General features: G+C 43.3%; 1 protein-coding gene across 1 annotated transcript in view; it reads left to right on the top strand.

Moving 5' to 3' along the window:
* Window positions 1-26,164, top strand: part of WNT5B (Wnt family member 5B) — a 218,388-nt gene that overhangs the window by 100,515 nt on the left and 91,709 nt on the right. The window lies entirely within an intron of this gene.

Here is a 26,164-nt window from a genome sequence, read left to right as displayed (position 1 = left end):
TGCTGTCTGATACCAAAGACATGAAGCTGGAGGAAGAATCTGCAGGAGCCTGTGTATTACCACCACGATCCACTGATTGCAATGCTTCCCTGATTCTCAGATTTCCCTGCACACTATGAGCTTCTCAGGGTGTGCATTAGAAGTCAGATAGAGCCCTCATCATTTTATTGCTGTAGGACAGGGGTCTTCAAACTACGGCCCTCCAGTTGTTCAGGAACTACAATTCCCATCATGCCTAGTCATGTCTGTGAATATCAGGGTTTTACAATGCCTCATGGGATGTGTAGTTCCACAACAGCTGGAGGGGCAGAGTTTGAAGATCCCAGCTGTAGGACATCCAGCATTATCTAGCTTTTTTCCAACCCCAGCCTGACTTTCCTTGGTCTGCACCTGTATGGGATTTCTTTCATTCATGGAGCCTCAGCATCATCAGTGGCCGTTACCTAGAATGGTCTGCCTAGAAACGCCCACCCCTCCAGACTGACATCCACCCATCATGGCATTTTGATATTTGCATAACTCCTCCCAAGGGCCAGCCCACTGCTTGCATCAGGGCTAAGGGCTCTTTAGACCCCATTCACACTAGCGCGACTTGTCAGGCGACTTGGTCGCCTGACAAGTCGCGGTGGGTCGCCCGCCATTGAATAGTACAGGACCCGTTCTAATAGGAGCGACACAAGTCGCTCCGACTTAGAAAAAGGGTCCTGTACTACTTTGGGGCGACCTGGAGGCGACTTGCATTGACTTCAATAATATGAAGTCCGTGCACCGCGACCTCACAGGTCGCCCCAGCAAGTCGTGCTGCGCCAGTGTGAATGGGCGCTTAAAGGAGTACAAAAGCAGGGTGCTGTAATGTTTTCAGCAACTTATGTACAGCTTACACCAGCCATGATCTGCCGGCATTGCATAGAGGAGCACAGAAACCCAGTAATGACATTACAGTTTCTTAAATTACAATACGTATTTAAAAAGGAATGGTTTTATTTAAAATATCAGTAGCGTGTTGATAAAAGGGGAGTGAGGAATGTGTGTATGGTCAGGATTCTGTAACCATTTCTTTGATCTCTATTTATTAAAATAAAAAAAAAAATAAAAAAAGTGTGTAAATGTATTAGCATTCACACAGCCATTGTTAATTATCACTGTAATGTGCAAAATAGGTTTATTTCCTATGTTGGTCAACTCCATCTAGTGGCCTTAAAGCGTAACTCCACATTTGTTGCAAAAACAAAACATTCCCCTGTGGGTGATCTATGTACATTACAAGGATTGTAACAAACTTTGTTGCAGATTCCTATCTTTTGTTATTCTGAAGAAATCATTGCTTTTTCCTCTGTGCTGAGTGGGTCTAATAGGAGTGGTTTCATAATTATCTAACAGCTGTGGCACCTGCAGGGCTCTAATGAGGAAATCTGCTGGGCCTGCATCCCTTTAGACGTGATCCTATAGCAGTGATGGCGAAACTTGGCACCCCACATGTTTTGGAACAACATTTCCCATGATGCTCGTGCACTCTGCAGTGTAGGTGAGCATCATGGGAAATGTAGTTCCAAAACATCTGGGGTGCCAAGGTTCTCCATCACTGTCCTATAGGGAGTATCTCACCAAAAATGACATTTTTGTTGCAGGGAATGCCAGAAATCTGACTTGTATCTTAGGCAGACTTCTGGGAAAATTGATGAGCCAATCACACAAGCAGGAAATGATGAGTGTGGGGGACATTCTATATACATTCTGTGTACAGAACATCTCCTGGTAGCCATATTGCATTGCATTTTCAGAAAATTACAACAGCTGCAGATTGAATAGGAAAGGAAATGTTTAATAACATTCAATTACAATACGATTTGTGTCACAATTGTATACGCTATATTTTTTCTTTATTTGCTATTTTTTTCCCCACGAAAGTGGAGTTACCCTTTAATGTGTTATTTACTGGAATACCTCATTCAGGAAAATAGCACATTAAGTGCACCAGATGTAGCCAATGATCATAAGAAATAAACATATCAGACACATTACAGGGATTGTTTTGTGATGGCTGTGCAAATGCTGACACCTTCATGAACATGAATGTATATCTGGTATAATTTAAAAAAATAATAATAATAATAATACATGCACATTTGCATTGCATTTGCATTGCTTTGTCATGTGTCTAAAAATGTTGCAAATACAAGTGGATCTTGCAGATATCCAGCGAGCTCTTTAAGCGGTAGTATACTCCGCTTTTTAACTTTTTACCTACAGGTAAACCTATAATAAGGCTTACCTGTAGGTAAAATTAATATCTCCTAAACCTGCACGGTTTAGGAGATATTCGCCCTACATGCAGCCCTGACACCAGCGGCACATGCGCTCTGAAGGTCCGGCGGAAAGTGAACTCCCGTGCGCATGCGCGGGAGTGACGTCATCATGGCTCCGGCCACTCACAGCACTGGAGATGCCGAACCCGGAAGAGACACCGAGCAAAGATGTCTGCTGCCTCAGCAGTGTCCGGGCGACCGTGTTGGGGCTTCGTTCTAAGGTAGATATTTCACAATGAGCTAGTATAGCTCATTATGCCTTTGTCCTGCAGGATTTGTTGTTTTTTTTTGGAGGATACAACCGCTTTAAAGTGTTACTAAACCCAGGACCCTGCAGTCACTGTATCTGGTCTCTTACGGTACACAGAACATGGAAATGCAATTATTTTAGTCATGTAACCTGGGGTAGCTCTGGAATGACCGTCAGCCAGTTTGGTAAAGGCAAAACAGTTCATTTATTTTAATCACAGCAAAACAAAAGACAGCTTACTTCAGCCAAAGTAAATAAACAGTCCAAATCCTGGTATTGGTAATAAAGCAGCAGGCTCACCACTAGTCTTCAGTCCCATACAGGGGTCAGGGTGCCAGGCAGGCCACATTGGGTGGGGGGTGGGGTGGGGTGGCAGGCCACATTGGGTGGGTGGGGGGGTTAGCAGCCCATGTCTCAGCTTGTCTGAGAGCCTCCACTTGCTACACAGGTGCTGATTTCCTTCTGCTGCCTTTCAAGCTTCCCTCACCTGGGACTTAACCTCTTCGGGACCAAAGTCCTGGTAGTCAGGGCTTGAAGCCCCCCCCCCCCCCCCCCAGTCTCTTTGAACTTTTGAAATCCCGGGTCCCTGATCTAAACGTAGCAATCCAGAGAGTCCTGGAAGTCAGTCCTCTCCAGCCTAACTTAACCCAGGGCACCTCACCCTGCATGGATGAGAACCCCTGAGTACCACAAAAATCTCTGCAACTGTCCCCATTAAAGGGACCACAACTCAAATATCGGGGAAATAAACCTGCTATCCAGGACACATTCCATGTGTCCTGTACAGTAAATATATACTGCTAAATACCTTTTCTCATCAGCAGTACATAGCAGTCTTGTGACTTCTATCAGTTTCTTGTAAAGAGTGTAGGAGGAGTTTTCATACTGCACTGGCTGTCCTATAAGGATGCAGGACCCCTGACCTACTGTCTGGACAGTGCTGATTGGCCCTGTGCTGACCACATGCACTCTCCCAAGAAAAAAAAGCAATACACACCAAACTGAGCATGTGCAGCCTGACTCCAAAGGCTCTGTCTTATCTGGACATGTTCTGGAGTCAGTGGAAGAAGAGGAGGATCTGTGCATACAGGATCAAACAGCCTTTTTTAGACAATGCAGAGGATTAACCCCTTAGGTTACACAGTGAGTATAACAAGCATGCTTTACTGCATATACAGACTGAATTTACTGTTGTGGGTTTAGTAACACTTTAACTTCCTGTAGTGAGCTGACAATGCTGCCTCTGCTGCACTGAAATCCCAAGAAGTGCCGTCAGCACTGCTGAGCTCTCTTTGTAGATTACAGAATAACTCCCTTTGTGTTATGTTATCCCAACACATACTCTATAGATACAGTACAGAAAGTGAGCCTTGTCAGCCTAGGACTGGATGTGTGTTACTGCAGGGCCACAAAGTAAAAATAGAGGGAACAAAGCCTAAAAAAGTGTAAACTAACTGTAAACGAACACAGCCACCACATCTAAGGACTGGTAAGCACTAATTTAATAAATTTTTATTCTTGGGTTTAGATGCCTTTTCTGTGCTGGGTAGAAGTAAGGGGGGATAATATAGAGTGTAGTGTAAGTGACAGCTGACATCACATTCAAGATGGCACCACCCAGCAGCAGTCTCAGGGCTTTTGAATGTATACACAAGGGAGACTTTTACAAGTAAATAACATACACTAGATTATCAAAAGTATTGGGACACCTGCCTTTACACGCACATGAACTTTAATGGCATCCCAGTCTTAGTCCGTAGGGTTCAATATTGCGTTGGCCCACCCTTTGCAGCTATAACAGATTCAACTCTTCTGGGAAGGCTGTCCACAATGTATAGGAGTGTGTCTATGGGAATGTTTGATCATTATTCTAGCTCATTTGTGAGGTCAGGCACTGATGTGGACAAGAAGGCCTGGCTCGCAGTCTCTGCTCTAATTTGTCCCAGAGGTGTTCCATCGGGTTGAGGTCAGTACTGTGGTCAGGCCAGTCAAGTTCCTCCACCCCAAACTCGCTCATCAATGTCTTTTTGGACCTTGTTTTGTGCACTGTGTGGGGTTGTTTTTCAGGGGTGTGGCTTGGCCCCTTAGTTCCAGTGAAGGGAACTCTTAATACGAAAGCATTCTAAGACATTTTGGACAATTTCATGCTCCCAACTTTGTAGGAATTGTTTGGGGATTGGCCCTTCCTGTTCCAACATGACTGCGCACCAGTGCACAAAGCAAAGTCCATAAAGACATGGATGAGCAAGTTTGGGGTGAAGGAAATTTACTGGCCTCCATAGAGTCCTGACCTTAACCCGATAGATCACCTTTGGGATAAATTAGAGCGGAGACTGCGAGCCAGACCTTCTCATCCACATTAGTGCCTGACCTCACAAATGCGCTTCTGGAAGAATGGTCAAACATTCCCATAGACACACTCCTAAACCTTGTGGACAGCCATCCTAGAAGAGTTGAAGCTGTTAGAGCTGCAAAGGCTGGGTCAACTCAATATTAAACCCTACAGACTAAGACTGGGATGCCATTAAAGTTCATGTCCATGTAAAGGCAGGCTTCCCAATACTTTTGCTAATATAGTGTACCTAAATACATGAAATTAACATATTTTCTTATCCACTTCCAGACTGCACTATAGCCAAAAGATGGCTACAACCCAGCTCTCCAGTTCTGGGAGGGTCTCCGTGGACACCCTCCCTGACCCACGCCACCTGGGGGGTGCATCAGGCACGCTCTGTGACCACTGTGTCCTTTGGACACAGCTGATAACAGATTGTGGTAAGGAGCCTTTCATAGCGGTCTTTTACCATGTGATCAGCTCTGTCCAATCAGACTTGCTGGTTATCGGAGTCCTTTCCTCATACGGTCTCTGTGTGAGGAAAGGATAGCTGATAACTGACAAGGCTGACCGTACATTATACTGATAATCAAGGCACTGATGAGTACATGCCCTTCAGTGTAGCCTCATCAGTGCAGCCTATCAACCATCAGAAAATCTTCCCATATTCACTTCAATAGTGCCCACTTTCACCCCCTTCCAGCCCTTTTCAGTTTTCAGGGCTCTTGCACTTTGAATGACAATTGCTCGGTCATGCAACACTGTACCTATATGTCATTTTTATTATTTTTTCGAGACAAATAGAGCTTTCTTTTGGTGGTATTTATTGACCAATGGGGTTTTTATTTTTTGCTAAACAAATGAAAAAAAAAGACCAACTATTTAGAAAAAAAAAATGTTTTTCTTAGTTTCTGTTATAATTTTTTTGCAAATAAGTCACTTTTTGTTGGCATAAATTGTCTGGTGATAGGGTCTCTAAGTATGTATATTGAAGCCCAGAACTAGATGTACTATTCATGTTGTTTTTTTCTGTTCATCTGCCTTGTGTTTGTAACACATGTTTTCACTGTTCTTTAGAAAGCTGTCATCTTAAATTTTCTGTTGCTATGGGCACACATTCCTCTCCTTCTGTTTTCAGATTTCAGTCTAATTGGCACAAAACATAAAGGAAATAGTGGTCAGAGTAACCATTCCTTGTATCGCTGTTCTTGTGCAGTCTGTAGAAGACACAGGAGATTTGGTGCCCATGGGTGATAGGTACGAGACATTTTAACGCTGTACTCCAGGATTGTGTTAAATGTTTAATATTACTCCCTCTCCCTATGCACATTACAAATACAATTTTTTAAACTTTCCTAGTTTTTGGGAATAACATCAAGTCTGTGACATCATTGCTATTTTAGAGAAAATGTAACAATGCCGGAGCACCAGAATGAGGTGTCAGTGAAGCACCAATGTCATTTCCTCAGAATCGCTGGAACAAACTAAAATTCCAATCATGAAATGGGAATTGTTGCTGTCAATGAGGTGGGAGAGACTGGGAGCCTGTGATGCCTGAATCCTTCCACTACAAGTGATGCAGGAGGAATACTGGGCAGGATTTGCATCTGGTGGACAGGATCTGGTGGACAGGATAGACTGAGAGTCTGAGATGCCTGGGTCCTACCATTACACATATCGTGGGAGAAATACTGGGTAGGATTTATGGTCAATCCTGGTTGGCAGGATAGACTGGTAGTCCAAGATGCCTGGGTCCTCTCGCTACAGGTATCATGGGAGGAATACTGGGCAGGATTTGTGGTCAGTCCTGGTGGGTAGGATAGACTGGGAGTCTGAGATGCCTGGGTCCTCCCATTACATATATTGTGGGAGGAATACTGGGTAGGATTTGTGAATAATCCTGGTGGACGGGATAGACTGGGAGTCTGAAATGCCTAGGTCCTCCCATTACACATATAGTGGAAGGAATACTGGGTAGGATATGTGGTCAATCCTGGTGGACGGGATAGACTGAGAGTCTGAGATGCCTGGGTCCTCCCATTACACATATCGTGGGAGAAATACTGGGTAGGATTTGTGGTCAATCCTGGTTGGCAGGATAGACTGGGAGTCCAAGATGCCTGGGTCCTCTCGCTACAGGTATCATGGGAGGAATACTGGGCAGGATTTTTGGTCAATCCTGGTGGACGGGATAGACTGGGAGTCCAAGATGGCTGGGTCTTTCCACTACAGGTATCATGAGAGGAATATCGAGCAGGATTTGTGGTCAGTCCTGGTGGGTAGGATAGACTGGGAGTCTGAGATGCCTGGGTCCTCCCATTACACGTATCGTGAGAGGAATACTGGGTAGGGTTTGTGGTCAATCCTGGTGCATAGGATAGACTGAGAGTCTGAGATGCCTGGGTCCTCCAATAACAGGTAGCATGGTCGGAATACTGGGCAGGATGTGTGGTCAAATCCTAAGTGGGCATAATAGACTGGGAGTCTGAGATGCCCTCCCACTAATGCCAGCATGGATAGGATCTGTGGCCGATCCTAAGTGGGTGGGGTAGACTGAGAATCTGAAATGTCTTGTTTCTCCCACTACAGCCAGCATGGGTGGGATACAGGGCGGGATCGGGTCCTTCCACTACTGGCTGCATGGGCAGGATTTATAGCCAATCCCATGTGGTCAAGACAGACTGGGAGTCTCAGATACTCAGGTCCTCTTACTACAGGCAGGGTGGGCAGAATATTTGACTGAATTTGTGGCCAATCCTAAGTGAGCAGGACAGACTGGGAGTCTGAAAGGCCCAGATTCTTCCACTACAGGAAGCATGTGTGGGATACTGGGCAGGATTTATGGCCAATCCTAAGTAGGATAGGGAAGACTGGGGGTCTGAGATGCCTGGGTCCTCCCTCTACACGCAGCATGGACAGGATAACGGGCAGGATTGTGGCTGATCCTAGAACAGCTTTCGAGACTAAAATGATAAATCTTGTAGGTCACTGTAAAAAACAACTAGCATTTTTCAGATCAAGTTGGCAGTGACAATTTCTTTAATTTTTATAACAAGTCAGTTTTATCTGCAAACACTGGAATATGCAAGGGTTCGAGATGCTGTGTGAGGAAGTAGGGCACCGCTAGCAATGTTGTCAAAGAAACAGGAAATGATGCTGAGATCTTCTGTGGGTCTCCACTCTTTGTATTTCTAGTGATCCAGCGACCTTGATGGATAAAATGCCTAGCCTGATATATCCCCCTATTCTGCAAAACGCGGAAGCCAGAAACACCCAGCAGAAATTCGAGGTTATCCACCACCTGATAAAGGGGGGACGGCAGGGGAGCCAGATGCCAAGCCACACAGGCCCTCCGGGAGATAGTCAGTGTGGCCTCAATTGTCAGATGTAGAGCAATCTCCTTTGGTAAAGGAGATTGGGTCCAAAGAAGCTATTCCAGCGAGGAGCCACCTACAGATTGTTCAATTTGTACACATTGCTTAGCTTGTCCGTGTCTATACCAGTCTAGGATCCGAGCCAAGTGGCACGCTGTGTGATAGAGTGTCGCGTCAGGAAGAGCCATGCCGCCTCGTAACTTGGGCAGCCCCAAGATCTGTAGTGCCAGACGAGGAGGGCCCCTGACCCACAGGAACTTGCGAAACGCCTTGTTGATCTTTTTAAGGAATGCAGGAAGGACAGATATAGGGAGTGCCTGTAGGACGTAGAGCAGGCGGGGCATTATGTTCATCTTTATGATGCTGCAACGGCCTAACCACCAAAATAAGCCACGTTGCCATTCTCCCAAGTCCTTCTTGCCCTGGGCCAATAGTGGGGGGAAGTTACATTCAAAAATGCGATCTGGGCTATTCGGTAGGGAAATTCCAAGGTGTTTGATATGTGACAAGCTCCATTTAAAGGGAAAGTCCACCCAGAGCAAGGAGGTCATCGATGTCGGCATAGCGACAGTGAGCGCCTCGGACTTCTGTGTATTGATTTTATACCAGGACAGGGCTTCATAGGAACGAAATTCTTCCATCAGGTTAGGGAGAGAGAGCAATGGTTTGGTCAGAAAAAACAAAAGGCCGTCCGCATAAGTCGCCACCATCGGAGACAGCGAGGGAGACACTGGTAGACCAGCGACATCCACGTTGGCTCGCACGGTCCTAAGGAATGCCTCTAAAGTTCGAATAAAAATCAAAGGAGACAGGGGGCAGCCCTGACGTGTGCCATTAGAGATCCCCAAAGGCGCGGAGAGGAGGCCATTGACCTTCACCCGTGCTGAGGGCCGGGAATATATGGCGGCAATCCACTACATCATCCTCTGGCCCAAGCCGATATGTCTAAGGGTCTTCGTCAGTAAGGACCAGTTCACCCGGTCGAATGCCTTTTCGGCATCTGTCGAGAGGACCAGGACTCTTTGTATTTCTATTGCTGCTGTGTTTCTGTTGGAGAGATGTCCTCATATACACTTTAGGGGCAATGTGATGTCGGCCTGAAGGTTTTGTGTGCCCTGAAAAATGATGTATAAAGTTCAAATGATAAAAAATAAATACATAAGCTCTTTCATAACTTATGGGGGTAAAAAAATGACAAGACCGCACCTAATAAAAGCCTTTACACATAACATTCTGTAACCACGCACATTAAATAACTGTACAGGTCTGCTGCAGAGGCTGAAAGTAGAAACTATTTGAATACTTTAGGAGAAACATTTTTAACAGGAATGAAATGCCCCTTTAGTAGTGTGTTTGCTAATTAAAACCCAACAGGATGCAAGTAAATGTGAAATAGGAGCCAGCTGCAGTTCTGCAGTGTCCTGGCATGGAGGCCCAGGCCAATCTGCAGGTAGACATTAAACGCAGCCAGCAGGGCTCCTCTGGTAAACATCAGAGTCTGTGCATGTCAAATGTGACGGCTGGCGAGTTCTGACAGCGCAGACAGAGCGTGGCTGACCTGCCAGCATCTACTGTGAACTTGTGCTAAGAATTACATTACAGAGCTACTCGCTGGTTAACACTTTGTATTCCCGGCTTGGAGGAGCTGGGGCTAAAGACAGCCTACAGATTTAGCTGTATGAATAATGCTGGGACAGAGGGTTGAATTAAACGTTGCAAAGGGTTGTGTGAACAATGCAGATTTTAGGCCCCATGCACGCTGGAGCTTTTCTAAAAGCTTTTTTTCTGTTAAGAGAAAAGCAGCTTAAAAAATGCACCTAAGCTGGATTTTTGAAAATATGTAAATTATTCTAGCTATTAAAATGAATAAATAAACACTTAAAAAGATAAATGCATGCAATGGTTATGTGTGTTTTGGTGATTTTTCATCAGGTGAACACACAAGCAATGTTTTTTTTCTGCCTCTAAAGTCCTGTAAACGCCTATGTGTGCATGGACACATAGACTAACATGGAGGGGCCTTTAGAAGCAGAAGATACAACTCTGCTGAGTTACAAAAATGTCATTTCTTAGTCGCACAGTATGGGACACAGGATCTTTAGTCTTTAACCACTTGCCAGCCATATAATATACATATACGATGGTAAGATGGCCCTCCTGTGCCAGTCCCTTTACTAGGTATGTAATCTGGCACTTCTGGGTAGGGGGCACGATCAGCAGATGCCGGGCCAATGGATTACCACCGGCACCTGCCGATGGTCAGAATTCAGGCAGGACAGATCCCAGTCCTGTCAGCGGGAGAAGTATCGAATTTCAAATTCATTACTTCCCTTAGTAAAAGCACCTCCCACATTACACCAAAACACTGGCTAGGCAACCCTTTGATTGCCCTTGATGTTTACCCCTGTAAATAAGGGCAATCAGTAGGTTTTTTTTTTCTATGTTGATTCTCCTATTAAGAACCCTGGCTGCACCATAGCCTTTGATTGCTCTAGATATTTTCCCCTGTCCAGCCAGTATGATTAGTACAGGGGCAGTGTATGTCTTTTACAGATACATGAAGTTTTTTTACCTTAATGCAAAGAATGCATTAAAGGCTAAGTTCACCTTAAGATTAAAAAAAATAATAAATGCACTACTTTCTGCAGGTAAAAGAAAGCACATGTATTACTTTATAAAACAGAAGCCTGGAAAGCATTTTACCTGCGATCCAGAAATTCGTAGAATCAGCCATGACACTTTCTTAGAAACAGCTGAAAGCGAAGAATTGTTTTTTTTTTTTTTGTTTAGGCATGATGTGTGAATGGGAAGATAAAAAAAAAAAACCTTCTTGCCCTTAGAACCACTTTACCCATGGGATATTTGCAGCTACCTTTAGGCGATTGGATACTGAGGAAAAAATAAAAAAGCTGTCAGGGCATCCCCTATCTAACCCCACCTACTCCCAATTAGACTCTGTTTTTTTGCTTGTGTCCATTGGGGATACGCCTTTTATGTCTAATAGCTTACAGAGTCTTGAAAAAGTATTCATACCCCTTGAAATTTTCCACATTTTGTCATGTTACAACCTAAAACGTAAATGTATTTTATTGGGGTTTTATGTAATAGAACAACACAAAGTGACAAATAATTGTGAAGTGGAAGGAAAATGATAAATAGTTTTCAATTTTTTTTTACAAATAAATATGTGAAAAGTGTGGCGTTTATTTGTATTCAGCCCCCCTGAGTCAATACTTTGAGAATCACCTTTTGCTGCAATTACAGCTGCAAGTCTTTTTGGGGATGTCTCTACCAGCTTTGCACATCTGGAGAGTGAAAAGTTTGCCCATTCTTCTTTGGAAAATAGCTCAAGCTCTGTCAGATTGGATGGAGAGCGTCTGAACAGCAATTTTCAAGTCTTGCCACAGATTCTCAAATGGATTTAGATCTGGATTTTGACTAGGCCATTCTAACAGATGAATATGCTTTGATCTAAACCATTACATTGTAGCTCCGGCTGTATGTTTAGGGTTGTTGTCCTGCTGGAAGGTGACCCTCTGCCCCAGTCTCAAGTCTTTTACAGACTTAAACAGGTTTTCTTCTAAGATTGCTCTGTATTTGGCTCCATCCATTTTCACACAATGTGATGCTGCCACCACCATGTTTCACGGTGAGGATGGTGTGTTCATGGTGATGTGCAGTGTTAGTTTTCCACCACACATAGCGCTTTTCTATTAGGCCAAAAAGTACAATTCTGGTCACATCTGCCCAGAGCACCTTCTTCCACGTTTGCTGTGTCCCCCACATGGCTTCTTGCAAATTGCAAACGGGACTTCTCATGGCTTTCTTTCAATAGCTTTCTTCTTGCCACTCTTTCATAAAGCCCATATTTGTGGAGTACATGACTAAGTTGTCCTGGGACATATTCTCCCACCTTAGCTGTGGATCTCTGCAGCTCCTCCAGAGTTACCATGGGCCTCTTGGCTGCTTCTCTGATTAATGCTCTCCTTGCCTGGCCTGTCAGTTTAGGTGGAGGGCCAATGTCTCGGTAGGTTTGCAGTTGTGCCATAATCTTGCCATTTTTGGATGATGGATTGAACAGTACTCTGTGAGATGTTCAAAGCTCGGTATACTTTTTTTTATACCCTAACCCTGCTTTAAATGTCTCCACAATTTTATCCCTGCCCTGTCTGCTGTGTTCCTTGGCCTTCATGCCGTTTGTTCACTAAGGTTCTCTAACAAACCTCTGAGGGCTTCAATGAACAGCTGTATTTTTCCTGAGAATAAATTACACAGGTGAACTCAATTTACCAATTAGGTGACTTCTGAAGGCACTTGGTTCCACTAGATTTTAGTTAGAGGTATCAGAGTAAAGGGGACTGAATACAAATGCATGCTACACTTTTCAGATATTTATTTGTAAAAAAATGTTAAACCATTTATCTTTTTCCTTCCACTTCACAATTATGTGCCACTTTGTGTTGGTCTATCCTATAAATCCCAATAAAATACATTTAGGTTTTTGGTTGTAACATAACAAAATGTGGAAAATGTCAAGGGGTATGAATACTTTAAGGAATTGTACCTCTTTCCTATGGAGGTTTTTTCTCTATGTTGATTCTCCTATTAAAAATCCTGGCCCCATACCCATTGTGCCTCCTCCTGCTGCTTCCAGATCAGTTGACTCCTCAGCTGAACCTTGGGGCCATTAGCCACTGTCTCGCCCCCTGCAGCCTCCGGATCAGTTGACTCCTTAGCTGAGCCCAGGGGGCCATACTTGGACCCCGCTTGAATGAAAATGAGGAGCTGGCCTGTAGTGTTGTTGCAGGCACAGATCCAGTGTAGGTACTCACTTTGGCATGTAATGTGTCGAGCTGAGTTAACCACAGGGTGCTATACAGGTCCAGAGCTGTGGTGTGCCTGAGTCCTGCCCCTAAAGACCCCTTGAGGGTATGCCCACTATGGCTACCTATCTGGGTGCAAACAGCCTACAGTGCCTGGCACATAAGGCTCACCCCTTTTCTCTCCACAACAGCAGAGGTCATGAGTACCCCTCTGGACACACACACTACACATGGCATAGCACAAGCACAGCGTTAAAGCATTGCATGGCTTTGCTAGCTCAGACTCCTGTGGCTCGGGGAGGGGGCAGTGGTACCTTCTGTGCGTATAGCTGCCCCATCTTCCTCTGGGGACTCTGCTGGCCCTTGGCCGCTTAGCCTTCCTACTACTCATCTAGGAAGGAATTTTCTGCCACAATGCCTGATTTCACATGCAGAATTTTGGTCATATTGGAAGCCGTAGATAACAGGGGTCATAAGTGTGCTCCTCACCTTCTAGGTCAATTTCTGTCTTGGCTGCAGACGGAGGTAGACGAGAATGATCACAACTCTCCTTCTGAGAAATCAATCAGAATGAGATGCCTTATTGCCTTTGACTGAAATTTCATCTAAGATTAAAGTGTTTTTCTACTTTTTCAACCAAATAGAACACCTACATTATATTTGTTACATGTTCCCATTCACGTAGCAAAAATAAATAAAAATGGCTGGTTACCTTTTTAATCTTTACATGCTCTCTGCCCCTTCTTTTTAATGTTTAGGAGGGGGCTGTGGAGCAATGTTTCACATAATTAACCCAACATTTACTGTGTGCAGGTCTTTAGTAGCAGTTGTAAACCTAATTTGAACACACTGTCCTAACAAGGGGTTAAAAACGTCCTAACCGCCACCCTACACTGCATGCTAACCCCTTGATCTCTGAACGATTTACCCCCCCTTCATGATCAGGCCAATTTTTGTTTTTCTCAAAATTGGTGGTATTTGATTGCCTCTGCGTTTTTTAATGTTTGTGCTATAAACTATTAAAAAAACAATTTTAAAAAAATATATATTTTTTTTACTTTCTGCTATAAAACATATCCAATAAAAAAAAAAAAAGTCTTCATAAATGTAGGCCAATGTGTATTCTGCTACATATTTTTAGTAAAAACAAAATCCCAATAAGCTTATTTTGATTGGTTTACATGAGACCCCATTCACACTAGCGCGACTTGTCAGGCGACTTGGTCACCTGACAAGTCGCGGTGGGTCGCCTGCCATTGATTAGCACAGGACCCGTTCTAATAGGAGCGACACAAGTCGCTCCGACTTAGAAAAAGGGTCATGTACTACTTTGGGGCGACCTGGAGGCGACTTGCATTGACTTAAATTATATGAAGTCCGTGCATTTCGCGCCGAGGCGTGCACCGCGACTTCACAGGTCGCCCCAGCAAGTCGCGTCGCCCCTGTCTGAACGGGGTCTTAATGTTATAGCGTTTACAAACTATAGGATGTATTTATGGAATTTTTTATTTATTATATACCAATACCACCCGCCAATTTTAACAATTTAGGTGAAGCCATTATGGGTTATTGGGGGTAAAACAGGAGATGAGGAGGCAATAACACCTCTCACCACCTGTCACTCTTTGAAAAGTAATCCACCAGAGATTGCTCTTCAGGGGGCTACCACTAGTGTAAATAAGCTTTTATTGATTTGCACAAGGTACAGAGTTTCATTTAGTACCATCTTGTCACACTATTTCTTCTCTTTGAAAAGTTGATTAACAGATAAACCAAGCTTAAACTAACTTCACAGATTTTCTACACAGCAAGCTCCGTAGAACAGTCTGGAAAAAAAAGCAGCATTTATGCAGGAGCCGAGGGAGGAATGTGTAAAGGGAAGAAGCATGCCCCCTCCATGCTTTGTTTAAAGGGACCCCCCTGACAGCGAATTCTGTATGCATGAATGAGCGCAGAGGGTGGGGGCCTAACTTTCCAACAATGGCTGAATCCTTTAAGCATGTTACATCTCCCCCACTGCTCCCTCCCTGAATCTTCACAGATCTTACCAGGATCTCCTTACAATACTGCCAAAGACATCTTTGGAAGCAAAGGATTAACACGGTTTCTGTAAGGAGATAACACTCCCCCAGCAGCAGGACACAATGCAGTGGTACATATGCCAGATCTGGCTCCACTAATTATGTTGCTTATTTATATATTTTTATTAAAAATCCATAACTGCAATATTCACAAGTGCCTAAAAGACACTTAGTTTTAATGTTGCAGCTGAAACATTTGTGCCGTTTAATTCTTCCACCTTACCAACTGTCAGAATATAAAGTCTGTCTACCTAGACTCCCTCTGATTTTGTTAGCCAGGAATAGAAGGTTACCCATTCTGTCAGGGCCAACAGAAGGATGGAAGGGGTGGGCCTACTACAAGACAATTGCAGTGATTACCCAAGGGAACATCTGCTGATACATTATTTCAGTTTCATGTATGCCCTTGCTGAGGATTGCCACTTTATATTATGTGGGACATTTCTCCAGGAAAGCTCAATGTGTCATCTTCATACATTTGCTAAAAGATCTCAGCAATGGCAGCTGCTGTTTCTTTTAAAACAGGTTTCTTTTATAGCCTTGAGCTCAACATTTTTTTTTTGTTTAGGAAGTACATTTATCTAGGAGAGGGGCTTTAAAAACTTAACTTTCTGCTCCAACAAGGGTGGGTGCCCTGTTAGGCAAGCTGTCTCAGACCTGTACACCAGACTTTACAGTGGATTGGGTTGTGCAATAGAGGACAGGGACTGATGTGAATGTACAATATATATGTAAAGTGCTGCGTAAATTACGGCGCTATACAAGTACCTGAAATAAACAAAAAGGCCTGCAAAATCCAGGCAGACTATGCAGTGCCACCAATGTTAGCACACATTTAAAGTGTAAGTCCACCCTAAAACTAAAATCCCTGCATCGATAGAAATCCACGATCTAACACTAACCTATCTAGCCCTGGGAAGAAGCAATCACTATACATACCTTTTTTGAAGCTTAAAGCGGAGTTCCACCCAAAAGCGGAAATTCCACTCTTTTGTTACCCCCCCCCCTCAGTTGCCACATTTGGCACCTTTGGGGGGGGGGGGGGATACCTGTTTTTGACAGGTATCCTTCCCCACTCTCGGGATATGGCCCCCTCCTCCCTCGCCGAGCCAATAGGATTACGTAGTGCGCTTCACGCATGCGCAGTAGGGACCCGCCCGTTAAGCCGCAAGGCTTCACTGCCGGGTTCCCTTACCGGCAATGGTGATGGCAGCACCCGACAGCCGATGGATACATCGGCTGCGGTGCCAACATCGCTGGACTCCAGGACAGGCAAGTGTCCTAATATTAAAAGTCAGCAGCTACAGCATGTGTAGCTGCTGACTTAATATTTGGAGGCAGTGGAGGGGGAGGCAGAACTCCGCTTTAACCGATCCTATCTCCAGCAGAGTAAGCTCTGCAGAAGACACAGCCGACAACGGAAGTGACATCACTCATAGACTTACTATGGGGCTTCCATTGTCGGCTATGTCCTCTGCACCCGCCTCTACAGAAAAGCCACAGCTGACAGCTAAGCAGAGGATTGAGTCGGATCGGATTAAAAATAAAAAGGTATGTATATTGATTTCTTCTTTACAGGGTTAGATAGGTTAGTGTTAGAATTTGGAGATCTATAGATGCAGGGATTTTAGTGTTAGGGTGGATGTCTACTTTAACCATTTAAGAACCAGGCATATTTCTGACACTTAAAAAGTTAAAAATCAGTATTTTTTTTGCTAGAAAATTACTTAGAACCCCCAAACATTTTTTTTAGCAGACACCCCAGAGAATAAAATGGAGATCATTGCAATACTTTATCATGTCATATTTGCGCAGCGGTCTTACAAACACAATTTTTTTGAAAAAAATACACATTTTTGAATTTAAAAAAATAAGAAAACAGTAAAGTTAGCCCAAGTTTTTTCTATAATGTGAAAGATAATGTTACGCTAAGTAAATAGATACCCAACATGTCATGCTTTAAAATTGTGCATGCTCGTGGAATGGCAACAAACATTGGTACTTAAAAAATCTCCATAGGCGACGCTTTAAAAATGTCTACAGGTTACCAGTTTAGAGTTACAGAGGAGGTCTAGGGCTAGAATTATTGCTCTCGCTCTAACCATTGCACGACATGCGTATGCGTTCGCTTCTGTGCGTGAGCTCGGAGGGACAGGCGCTTTAAATTTTTTTTTCTTATTTTACTTTTTATTTTTACACTGCCCCTTTAAAAAAAATTTTTTTTGATTACTTTTATTCATATTACAAGGAATGTACACATTCCTTGTAATAGAAATAAGCAGGAAGGGTCCTCTTTAATGTGAGATCTAGGGTCAAAAAGATCTCAGATCTCACATCTACACTTCAAAGCAATAAAAAAAATAATAAATTGGCCCTTTAACTGCTTCCCACAAACCGACGTACCTGTACGTTGGCTTGTAGACGTGGTTGTACCGGGATGATGCCTGCAGCAGGCATCAGCCCGGTACTGTTTTTTAGAGCCGGCAGTAGACTTTCAGAAGAGAACAGCCGATGCAGCTCAGGAGCCACTCGGCCATTATCCCAGAGAGCGTGAGGGGATGCAGGATGCATCTGCCGGCTGGTTGGAGTCCCAAATGAAGCCGGATTCGGCTTCGATCGGGTCTCTAATCATGTAACAATGTCACTTACGTTTTTTTTTTTTTTAAAGCACCCATTAACTTTCTTCATGAAAGAAAGCACATACGCAAGTCATGCCCACAAATGAAAACGGAGTTCAAATCACACGTGAGGTATCGCCGCCATTGTCAGGATGAGAGCAATAATTCTAGAAAAAAACCTCCTCTAACTCTAAACTGGTAACCATTATTTTTTTAAGCGTAGCTTATGGAGATTTTTAAGTACCGTAGTTTGTTGCCATTCCACGAGTGCGTGCAATTTTAAACCGTAACATGTTAGGTATCTATTTACTCGGCGTGACAGCTTTCACAATATACAAAAAAAATTGGGCTAACTTTACTGTTTCATTTTTTCAAATTCAGTGAAATGTTTTTCCCAAAACATTGCGGTTAAAAGACTGCTACGCAAATACCAGGTGACAAAAAATATTGCAACAACCGCCATTTTGTTCTCCAGAGTCTTTGCTAAAACATTTATATATATATGGTTTGGGGTTTCTAAGTAATTTTCTAGAAAAAAATACTGATTATAATTTGTAAACAAGAGTCAGAAATAGGCCTGGTCCTTAAGTGGTTAGGACCGTTGGGCAGAAGTGACGTTTGATGCTGCTCCGGTCCTCCCGAGAGCGATCTTGCCCTCACTCGGCTTCCTACCCATCAGGCAAAGGAAACGGGATTGTTTTCCCTCACTACCGACGGCTCGGGTAAGCGGGGAAAAAAGCCGGGAAGAGGCAGGAGGGGGGTGGCACCTCTCCCTCCGCCCAAAAAAGTGGTCCCATTGCGAATCGGCCGCTGGGACCACTTTTATGTGAAAGAGGACCGTGCTGGCCGTGTAAGAAAATCCTGGTTATGGCTATCTGCTGCCATAACTCCGGTATTTAACGTCAAAGTAGCGACGTAAATGCAAGGTGGGCAGTCCGAAAGTGGTTAAAGCATTTGTAACCTAAAAAAAATATATATATATCCTGTTCCTTTAAAGCATGTTAAACAATGCAGTGCTTGTGCTGTGCAATATGTTCCTTTGTAAAATGTAATATACCTGGCTGATCTTGTTTGTTCCTGTGTCACCCTGTCTCTGATGACCACAATAATCATGGCTCCTGATCCATGATACAGTGGTCAGCTTATATATCTCTCATTACGCTGTCTCCTCTCTGCAGTCCCTCCCTCCCTGTCAGTTCCGATGCCTGTGTGTGAGAGTGATCCCTTTCCCACCTACTGCTCTTCCCCATCACTTGAAATACCTTTTAAAAGTAGCTTGCATCCCTTGTTTTATCTGGATCTAAACTATTAGATATCCCTTTTCATAAATGCCTTATCTCACAGCGGTCACATGATCTTCCTCTGCTGGCCAGCTGATGTCAGAGGAATATCTCCCTCTGCATTCTTTACATGGGGAAGATTGAGCAGAGAAATATCACTGACAGCAATTCATTGCTGTGAGATAAGGTAATTACAATTAGAATTTTTTTTTTAAACAGACACATAGTGCTATTCTCCTTGATTAAACAGAGGATGGCAGTGTTTTATCATCCTGACTTTACAACCACTTTAATGGTACTACTGCACAGCGTACTTACAGTAATTGCAAAGGTTAAAATTGTATTTTTTTTTTGTAAAAATAAAAAATGTCATACTTCCGTTGACACACAGCATGGCTCAGCCCTGCTCTCTGCCTGTAAATGGCTCCTGCTGCTGCCTATGAGGAAGGAGAGAGCAAAGAAAGAGCTGTTGCTCTGGCATTTTTTCTTTAATGCAGAGAATGGATTAAGGTAAAAAACCTTTAGCCTTTACAACTACTTTCATTTGAAAGCACATTAAACACACATTACTCTTTTAAAACATCCGTCAAAAGCAAACTTTTCATCTGACTTCTGGCTTTACAGATATATTCAGAATTTAACCACTTCTGGACCGCCCACCGCAGTTTTATGTCGGTATTTTGACGTTAAATACTGAGGTTATGGCAGCAGGTAGCTACAATAACCCCGGTATTTTCTCACAGGGCGGGTGGTCCTCTTTCACATAAAAGTGGTCCCAGTGGCGAAGTCTGCGCAGGATCGCTTTTATGGGTCAGCGGGATAGGTGTCCCCCTTCCGTCGCTTCTCGGAGCAGTCGGTAGCTAGAAAAACTATCTGGTCCATCCATGTCCCATGTAGGAAATCGAGTGAGGGCAAGATGCCCCCCCACTTCCAACGGCCTTAAAGGGGTCGCTCGGGAGCAAAAAAAAAAAAAAGGCCCCGTCTGCGATGGGGCTCCTTACCCTTGGAAACCTGTGGAAGAGGAGTACTCTTTCCCCCTCTAAGGCCTTTGATGTCATCCAAGGAAGCTCCAAACAGGTGATCCACCACAAATGGAAGATCGGATAAGGCCTTCTTAGAAGCCTGGTCCGCAGAGGGGCATTTCAGCCAGATAATACGCCACAGGACCACTGCTGACACAGACAGTCTAGAAATCTAGGACCGCAGTCAGTTTCCGGGACCCGGCAGCCTTAGTGGGGATCAGGTGGTACAATATGCTCCAGGGACTCCATTAATGGAGAGGGGAACCCACACAAGAAAAAGTGTATCACACTGCAAGGGACACCCCACTGTGTTGGTGGCACAAAAAGGCCCAGCACTACTGCTCTTACAGCAGAAAGGGAGAACCCCACCCAAAAAAAAAAAAAAAACTCACCACCACCGATCAGGCACTTACAGCACCTGAACTAACTGCACACCATGCGGCAATCAGGAAGAGAAATATCCTGGGATCAGTACGGGGCTGAGGGGGGCTCCCACCACCAATCACAGCCCATCCGTCTTTAAAAACATGGCCACTGCTACTTCCAAAGGAAAACCACAAGAAAAATGGTCACCGAGGCTACACAAACATGGCCGCAGATCTGTAGCATAAAAAGCTACAAGACAATGGCGGCAGCATGCTGCTTCCAGGGAGGACCCCCCAGAGCAGCGTGGTGCCACCATGGAGCCAGGAGCTCCAAAACAATCCCAACAGGAGGAGGGGCCCTGGCAGGTGCCCCCACCAGGCCCAGCCCCCTCCCAAAGTTTAATCGTCGGGTTGCTGGCGGGGTGCTCCCCACCCACCCTCATTGCCAGTTCAACACACCAAACTGACCTAAAAATGGTATGTCCACCCCACGGGGGGGGGGGGGGGGAGTTTTCCATTCTTTAGTTTTATATACAAAAAACACTGTTCATTTAAATGGATCCTGACAGTTTTGCTGTGTGATAAAGAAAAAAAAAAAAAAAAAAGCAAAGGAGATGTGTTGAATTAAATGGCATCCAATAACAAGCAGGTATGCTTTTAAGAAGAAGTTAGGATAAGCCATTTTCAGTTTTATAAACATCTCATAGGTAGGAGTAGACACTTATCTCACCAACTCAGCAAAAAGCCAGATACATGTAAAAACAGGCTTATTCATTCCATAAGCTGGAAAGATATAGCTGCATCTAAACAATTTATAACTGCTCATACTACAAGTATAAAAGTGCATAAAATTGCCTCACTTACCAAGTAATAAATATATACAGCAAAAAGCTGAACTCCAGGAGTTAGAGGAAACAACCTAATTAATGCAGCTCAATATTAATACGTTAGGTTTGGTTGACACTGGTGCGATGCGGGAATCACGATTCCTGTGCGGGTTCCCACATCGCATCACTCGCAGGCAGTTCACACTGCTCTTTGCGAACCACTGCGGATGTCAATGTAAAATTAATGACTCCCCCAAATCAGTTCGCAGAACGCAGTGCGACCTGTGAAATCGGACGGGAATCGGATCGCAATGTGATGCAAATCCCATACCATTTCTGGCATCGCATTCGTGCGAGAACCCAGCCTGAAAAGATACCTTTAAAGCCGTTAAAAAAGGTTTCTTACCTTAATGCACTCAGGTGACAAAACCTTTCCACGTTGTCAGCTCAACAATGCCCCCCCATAAAGCTATAACAGTTTAGTTTCATTCAACCCAGCGGGTTAAATGAAAAAACCCTGTAGAGATCAGGAGGAACCCCTGTACCAACGATCCAATATCAGTACGGCGATCCCCCCCGAGCGTTTGTGCTCCGACGGGGGGGGGGGGGGGGGGGGGTTGAACGACAATCCCTCCTCCACCAGAACACACGCCCCGTTACCATTTTGGGAGAAACATGAAGACTACACACAACTCCTGTGGTGGACATCCTAGCTGTGGTAACCTGAGGTTACTTATCGATTATATCATACGGATGACGTGCTGTGTGTGAAGTTGGTTTTTCGTGTACTGAAGGCATTTTAACATTAGCAATACAGTGAGACCCTCCATTCTTTTTCATGGGAGACAGACCTAAAGAGTATATACTCTATTGGGTCCAATCCATCTGGTAAGCCTCCTACCCGCTTTGTTCACCGGTAGTGATTACTCACTTGCATCACCGTGTGTGAGATCTAGAGATATATATATATATATATATATATACACATATATATATATATATATATATATATATATATATATAGAAGATCCATTTGCACGTTGCGCTTTTGGTGGATACCACACAGACAACATTATATATATTTATGAACTTGATGGACTATGAACTTCCAATTTTTATTTATAGCATATATGCACTTTTATGATTACTTACCTGTGTCATATCACTGATGCACTTTATTATATGTTTGCAAAAATGTGCTTATTTTGCATATAGATGTTTATGAGTTTACACTATTTGTGTCAAATTTTGCACATCTTTATATCATCAATCACTATTTCACTAATACTAGCGATGCAATATTTCCTATTCTCTAGGTTTTTATTGAGGTCTGTCCCCATAAAGGAGATTCACCCTATATTTCCGGTTTACCGTTATCTCCAAAACTGAAAGAAAATCAAATCTTGGGCTGTCACTGAAGCAGTATTGGAGGAGAAATCTTCCAATGGGGACACCAATTTCTGGTGATAACCAGAGATTCTCCCTCACTTCATGTTTTGGCTATGGGACAAATGTGAATCTCCAATGGGACACCCATGGCAAAAAAAAAAAAAAAAGAAAAAACGTTGCCTAGATTTCTACTTTACGTACATGAATGAGACCTGTCCCTGATATAAACCTCTTACAGTCCCTGTACAGCAGAACTTAAAGAGGGAGAAGCACAAAGGAACCATCAGTTATACTACAGTGCTTATCCGCTAAAAAGGAGAATGGAGGAGAAAGCAGTGACGGATGCGCTCATCAGTCTGCTACCTCAATTCACTGTCCAGTCACAGACTGGGGAGGGACAAGGCCTGTGTTACTCAACTACAACTAAGAATTTTTGGTCTCCTGTCTGGCTAGGCAGGACTGTGCTGTGTGTCAAAGCTATGTAAATCTGAGGATTGGAGGAACAGACATATAAACCCTGTCAGGTAAAACCGTACCTTTGTATATATTATAATAATTTACCTCTAGTTCAGTGTTTTTAACCCCTTCCTGCAAGCCATAAACATACAGCAGCATACAGTCTTATGCTATGCTGCCAGATTATATATATATATATATATATATATATATATATATATATATATATATATATATATCCCTGACATATGTTTTGGGCTGGCAGCACATTCAATTGCAGTCACCCAGCACTGTGACTGTGCGGTCATATTAAATGATCAGTGACAGCCAATCAGTGATCACATGATCAAAGCTTGTACTACCAACAAGAACATCCCTCTAAAGCAGGGGGTCTTCAAACTATGGCCCTCCAGTTGTTCAGGAACTACAATTCCCATCATGCCTAGTCATGTCTGTGAATGTCAGAGTTTTACAATGCCTCATGGGATGTGTAGTTCCTCAACAGCTGGAGGGGCGTAGTTTGAGGATCCCTGCTCTAAAGGGCCAGCTTCTACTAGCAGAAAGACGTCAAAAAAATGACCTTTATCAGCAATAAATACTCTGAATTTGAAGCCGATTCATGAAAAATGGAGCCGTAGCTCAGAACTTGGGTTTTACTAATTTGTCTGAGGACAGGTATTGTTAAAATCTCCACTTCTGCTTATAGTGGTTGTTAACCCACTTATACAACTTTATATAATCCTCTATGTACCCTGATGACAGGTGCCCCGGTCTGTTTTATAAAAAAAATAATGCCACTTTTAGATTGTCAGAGCGGCTCCCGACAATCACGTGACTAGCTCTCTCCTGTCCCTGTCTGACAGATGCAGGGGGCGGGGCTAAGATTCTCTATAGTCAGACCTGGTTAGAGGTGAAAGAGTCGCTCCGAAGTACGGTAAAGACGGCATTTTTTTTTTTTAAAACAGACAGGAGCACCTGTCATCAGGGTACAGAGGATTATAAAGAAGAAAAGGGGAGGGGCAGGCTCTGACACAGGAGGAGACAGGCAAGAAGAGGAGGGGTAGAGGAGCACAGAGAGCTGCGGGTGACAGAGGCACGTACACTGACCACAGTGTCAGGGCTCAGCAGCCATGATACACCGTGGTTAGTGTACAGAAGGGAGAGCCAAATTACACAGCACAAGCACTGTGCTTGCATAACATGCTTTAAGGGAACAGGATCATTTTTTTTTTTTGGAGGGGGGGGGGGTAATGTATAACTAATGCACCCCCCATTTTTGTAAAAAAAAAAAAAAAGACAGAAGCAACATCTTTCTCAAAAACATACATCATATTTCCTCTTTTATTATATAAATATCCGTTTAACCTTTTAACTGTAAGAATATAAAGCGTTTTCGGAGGATCTTTTTCTTTATACAAATTCACAGACAGTACAATGAAATTCGGCACATTTCTAGGTGAGATCCAACTGTGGAGATGCTCAGGGAGGGAAAAAAAAAAAAAAAGGGGGGGGGGGGGGGCAAAGTTCATTTCAACAAAAGAACAAAAATATCAAGAAAAGTCCATGTGTGAATTCAATTCAAACTCTCAAACAAGCTGAATGAGTTTTGTGATCCACAGAACAGAGTGAGTACATAATTCAACCCCAATCTGTTATGACCAAGGATTGTGCTCCCACTAATACAAAATGCCTAAAAAAAAAAGTCAATTAAAAAAAAGGTGCACTCATGTTTTAGGGGGAATAAGGATCTGATACAGTCTCATGTTTGCATATATAATTTGACTATTGTCAACAGCAAGGAACTAGGCTTTGCACCATCTCCAGCAGCAAGAGTTGAGAAAGGCTTGCACTTCCATTCTAAAACTGAAATCTTTAACCAGAACAATAATAACTGTCTCTGCTTTTTAAACACTGATCACGCTAAAAGGTTGGATACCAATCTGAGCATGGGAAACACTTTTTTTAAAACCATATAGAAATATAAAACAGCAGTCCTAAACCAGTTTATAAAAACAGTAGAATACAACAGACTGACTGGGTTTCATTTCATTTAAAACGGGGCTTATCCAACTCTTTGCTGGGTGGAACACTAGTAAGTTGCTATGTGCAAGTGGGCTGGCAGGGAATGAGTGGGTTAAATTAAGGGTCAACCTCATATTGGTCTAGGCAAGAGTGGGCATATAAAGTCTGGATCATTGTTGAGAAACAAGAATTGTTCTCACAAGGGCAAGGAGTAAAGGGAGAGCAGGCATGTAAAAAAAAAAAAAAAAAAGTATTTGAAGAACCCGTAAAAAGGGATATTTTTCCAGTCTAGGCACACAAAAAAAATAAAGAAAAAACCTAACACTACTTTCCAGGGCAAAAAAAAAAAAAAAGTAAAAACGAGAAACGAGGTAGCCAGTTATATGGAATATATTTATGTAAAATAAAGTGAGATAAGAAATGTAGAAATAAAAATATGTTTTATGGCAGAATCCTGTAACTTTTATAATACCAGTAAGAAAGATCACCCACGTTACAGGGGAATGTTTCGGTAGGGTTATGTACTGGAAAGTTAGCACTACTCACAAAAACGAAAAAAATATTAAGAAATGTTACTGGTGCAGCTCCCATTAACCCTTCCATTGCTAGAGAACTGAATTGGTGACAAGACCGTCAGCATGGGTTAACCACTTCAGTCTAAACCCTGTTAATTAGCAAAACTCTTGAGGCAATGCCAACTATTTGCCAGCAAACTGCAAGCCCAGGGGTGTCCTGTCAAGATAAAAACAAAAAAAACTAAAAAGTTGGAATGGTCTATGTGTTCACAGCAGCATGAAGAGGGCTTGTACCTTAGAACCAATATACCATTTCAATTTTCACAAAAAAAAAAAAAAAAAAATCTAAAAAGCTCCCTGCAAAAGAAGCCTTTGGTGAGCAGTGATTTCCAACTTCAATGTCTTCCAGAGCTAAAGCTTTTGGCAGAATCTTAAGCATCTGACAGTTCCTGGTGTGCTGGATGCCTGCACACCCCTCTGTGCACAATGGGTTCATCTGGG

Source organism: Pelophylax lessonae, assembly GCF_965119305.1.
Source record: "Pelophylax lessonae genome assembly, chromosome: 4".
NCBI lineage: Eukaryota > Metazoa > Chordata > Amphibia > Anura > Ranidae > Pelophylax > Pelophylax lessonae.
The sequence above is the reverse complement of the archived record's forward strand: the minus strand, read 5'-3'. Positions and strand labels throughout refer to the sequence as shown.